The sequence below is a fragment of the Schistocerca serialis genome, unplaced genomic scaffold (assembly GCF_023864345.2).
Source record: "Schistocerca serialis cubense isolate TAMUIC-IGC-003099 unplaced genomic scaffold, iqSchSeri2.2 HiC_scaffold_1142, whole genome shotgun sequence".
In the NCBI taxonomy this organism is placed as follows: domain Eukaryota; kingdom Metazoa; phylum Arthropoda; class Insecta; order Orthoptera; family Acrididae; genus Schistocerca; species Schistocerca serialis.
Window position 1 is genome coordinate 270001 of NW_026047340.1, and position 5000 is coordinate 275000.

A 5000-nucleotide genomic window follows, 5' to 3' on the forward strand; every position below is an offset into this window, starting at 1 on the left:
CCTATGGGAATGTGACGCAACGACATTGACATCCAGGCCAGAATCGCCACCTCCACCTACAGGGATCCGCCGGAACTACGCCAACCATGCTGGCAAAACAGTATCGCCATCTATGCGAATCGGACAACACTACGTCCGCCATGTCGAGCGCACCACAAAACATACCGCCATCTGTAGGTCTCCCTCAGCATGAGCTCCTGCAACGACGATACCGCCATCTATGGGACGCCAAGCCGACTAAGACATCGATGGGCCCACAGTGCCCATCTTTCGACGCCACCCACAAAGCATGCAGCCTCTGTCGACCACAGCACCCATACGCCAGTGCCTCTGCCGCACGAAGTCGTGGACCGGCAATCACACCACCTGCACCCGTTCGTGCCCCACCCCAACCGCCCAACTCGCATCGCCAGCGGATGAACGGCGGACGTTTCCCGCACTCGTAAGGTGCAATTCACACCTATAACATGCGTTTCATGAAGAGATATTTCCAATATGCGACATTCCCGCTGTCCCTATTCATGAGCTGCGAGCTGTACCACGTACAAGCTACAGACGCGATCGCATTGCTCACTGTACGGATTCTCATGCTGAGCCATCAGCTAGGAAGCGCCCCATCCATGTCGGCACCCGTGGGCGTTGCACTCGCAGTCGCAAAAAACGCTGGGCAAATATATATCTCGGAAGAGTAACGACAGTCCGAGCCTCCTGGCGTTGCACTCGCAGCCGCAAAAAAACGCTGGGCACATATATGTCTCGGAAGAGTAACGACAGTCCGAGTCTCCTGCGTGGGAAGAGTCTTTCTAGGCCCTGACCCACGGGAAGGGTGTAGCTTCCCCCATCCCGGACATTTGACGTCGTCACACTACCGGTATTGACTAATAGACTGATTGCTGATAATCATTAGCCATACACTGGGGGAAACGGCCGACAGGGGCGGCAACATAGTGGAGCCGCAGTGTCACTAATGTACAGAGATAGAACAGTTTCGACTGGAACTAGAGTAACCGTATACACGGCACTGATTAGTAATAGATGCAGAGCCATCAGAATACAGATAATATATACAACCGTCCCTATACATGCTGAAAGACTCTGCACACAATGAGAACCACACGTCAGCCAGACACTCTTATCACACACTACTCTCTTATCACACACAATATCTAACCACCAGCATGGAAGAACATCCAGTGCATCCTCTCCGCCACATGACACAATCCACACTATCATTACCAGACCGGGAGGTCCACCCAGAAAACACAATATCCCACCCTTCCGACATCCGCACATTGCTCAGCTAAGCCACGAACACCCACACATGTCCTACACAGTGGTGCACCCAACATCACAATACTGCCTCCTGTCACAGCACACAAACAATGGCAGGAATGAAAGACACAGATCTGCCACAACCATGGAATCGGAGCGCCGCCTGTCATGAGCCAAAAGTGCATCCTGACGTGACAAATCGGATAATACCGCAGGCATCCAATTACGATAATCACTATCAACGAACCTGCCGCCCCCCCCCCCCCCAATACACCTTTCCCTACAACAATGTGTATCTGAACCTACGCTATATCGTACCTTAACCTAACCTATATCGTACCTTAACCTAACCTATATCGTACCTTAACCTAACCTATATCGTACCTTAACCTAACCTATATCGTACCTTAACCTAACCTATATCGTACCTTAACCTAACCTATATCGTACCTTAACCTAACCTATATCGTACCTTAACCTAACCTATATCGTACCTTAACCTAACCTATATCGTACCTTAACCTAACCTATATCGTACCTTAACCTAACCTATATCGTGCCTTAACCTAACCTATATCGTGCCTTAACCTAACCTATATCGTGCCTTAACCTAACCTATATCGTGCCTTAACCTAACCTATATCGTGCCTTAACCTAACCTATATCGTGCCTTAACCTAACCTATATCGTGCCTTAACCTAACCTATATCGTGCCTTAACCTAACCTAATTTGTGCCTTAACCTAACCTAATTTGTGCCTTAACCTAACCTAATTTGTGCCTTAACCTAACCTAATTTGTGCCTTAACCTAACCTAATTTGTGCCTTAACCTAACCTAATTTGTGCCTTAACCTAACCTAATTTGTGCCTTAACCTAACCTAATTTGTGCCTTAACCTAACCTAATTTGTGCCTTAACCTAACCTAATTTGTGCCGTAACCTAACCTAATTTGTGCCGTAACGTAACCCATGTTGTGCCGTAACGTAACCCATGTTGTGCCGTAACGTAACCCATGTTGTGCCGTAACGTAACCCATGTTGTGCCTTAACCTAACCCATGTTGTGCCTTAACCTAACCCATGTTGTGCCTTAACCTAACCCATGTTGTGCCTTAACCTAACCCATGTTGTGCCTTAACCTAACCTACGTTGTGCCTTAACCTAACCTACGTTGTGCCTTAACCTAACCCATGTTGTGCCTTAACCTAACCCATGTTGTGCCTTAACCTAACCCATGTTGTGCCTTAACCTAACCCATGTTGTGCCTTAACCTAACCCATGGTGTGCCTTAACCTAACCCATGGTGTGCCTTAACCTAACCCATGTTGTGCCTTAACCTAACCCATGTTGTGCCTTAACCTAACCCATGTTGTGCCTTAACCTAACCCATGTTGTGCCTTAACCTAACCCATGTTGTGCCTTAACCTAACCCATGTTGTGCCTTAACCTAACCCATGTTGTGCCTTAACCTAACCCATGTTGTGCCTTAACCTAACCCATGTTGTGCCTTAACCTAACCCATGTTGCGCCTTAACCTAACCCATGTTGTGCCTTAACCTAACCCATGTTGTGCCTTAACCTAACCCATGTTGTGCCTTAACCTAACCCATGTTGTGCCTTAACCTAACCCATGTTGTGCCTTAACCTAACCCATGTTGTGCCTTAACCTAACCCATGTTGTGCCTTAACCTAACCCATGTTGTGCCTTAACCTAACCCATGTTGTGCCTTAACCTAACCCATGTTGTGCCTTAACCTAACCCATGTTGTGCCTTAACCTAACCCATGTTGTTCCTTAACCTAACCCATGTTGTGCCTTAACCTAACCCATGTTGTGCCTTAACCTAACCCATGTTGTGCCTTAACCTAACCCATGTTGTGCCTTAACCTAACCCATGTTGTGCCTTAACCTAACCCATGTTGTGCCTTAACCTAACCCATGTTGTGCCTTAACCTAACCCATGTTGTGCCTTAACCTAACCCATGTTGTGCCTTAACCTAACCCATGTTGTGCCTTAACCTAACCCATGTTGTGCCTTAACCTAACCCATGTTGTGCCTTAACCTAACCCATGTTGTGCCTTAACCTAACCCATGTTGTGCCTTAACCTAACCCATGTTGTGCCTTAACCTAACCCATGTTGTGCCTTAACCTAACCCATGTTGTGCCTTAACCTAACCCATGTTGTGCCTTAACCTAACCCATGTTGTGCCTTAACCTAACCCATGTTGTGCCTTAACCTAACCCATGTTGTGCCTTAACCTAACCCATGTTGTGCCTTAACCTAACCCATGTTGTGCCTTAACCTAACCCATGTTGTGCCTTAACCTAACCCATGTTGTGCCTTAACCTAACCCATGTTGTGCCTTAACCTAACCCATGTTGTGCCTTAACGTAACCCATGTTGTGCCTTAACGTAACCCATGTTGTGCCTTAACCTAACCTATAATGTGCCTTAACCTAACCTAAAGTGCGCCGTAACCTAAACTATATTGCGCCTTAACCTGACGCACGTTGTCGCTGAACCTGCTCTGTAATTGTTATGCAACCCGTTAAAGTAGTGTAGTGTTGCCTAACCGCAACCCTCGCAATATAGTTCGCTACTCGCACTGCCCGGTCCCCTGTGTATCGCGTCATGTTAAACACCTTGCAGGTGTTGCTGACTTTCCACATGCTCCTGCTATACACTGTAGTGTGGATAGCAGCAGGACGTACATGCCCCCCCCCCTTCCCCCCTGCCTTCGCAAGCTGGTCGGTGAGAAGTTTGCATGTTCAATGCCCTTCGCATGCCGACGTACTCAGCCTACGTTGTGGTACGGCCTGTCACCTGTCCGCCGATGTACGCAAAACCCACAAACTGTACTGCACATTGCTCCGTATGTACTGAATGATACATCGTGGCCCATGTGACCGTATGACGACAGCGCCTAGCAACGGCGGACCATACAGTCCAAATATTGTGCACGCAGCTACGTGTCGTCTCCCTATAAGAGCTGGATTGCAGTGTGGTACGCCATACAGACGTGTGGGAGGAACGGACGCCCTGGATGGCGATCAGCATGAGCAGTCTGTTGATGTAGTGGAGCGTGTATTCGGACGTAGTCGTCTCTTCTCACACACCGTGATAGCATGTTGCACCGCGTTCCACATCTGCGACATGCTGCAGAGGCGGGCTGACAGTCGTTCGCGCAATGGACACCGCATACGTACGGGGTCTACCTTCCACGTGTTCTCTAGGCGTGCACATGTTGTTGCGTCTATGTGGGCAGACGTAGTGTGTTGTGACACCTGACACAGGCATGCAATACTCGTTGCAAATGGCGATGGACGTGTACGTTTGCTGGTGACGTTACGCAAATGAACAACCGGTAACCCGTTGTGGTGCGGTTGTTCTCGCTAGAGGTGAATCAGTGTTGGCGACGATCGGTCGAGCTATTAACCGGTTGTTTCAGGGATACCCACCATGCCCACGAACGTGAAAGGGGACCCACCATGCCCACGAACGTGAAAGGGGATCTGGGTGTGAGGCGATACGCGGCGGTGGCTGGGTGGGACCGTCCCCGGCCGGTGAGGGGGGGCCGCCCGGCGTGCTGGCAGCGCGGTGCGTGGGCGCACGCGCTACAGCCGGCTGGTGGGGGCGGCCGGTGGCAGGCGCGCCGGCCGACGGACGCGGCAGGCGGCGCAGCTGCGCGCCGGCGCCCCCTGCTCGCGGCGCCTTGCGGCCAAAGTA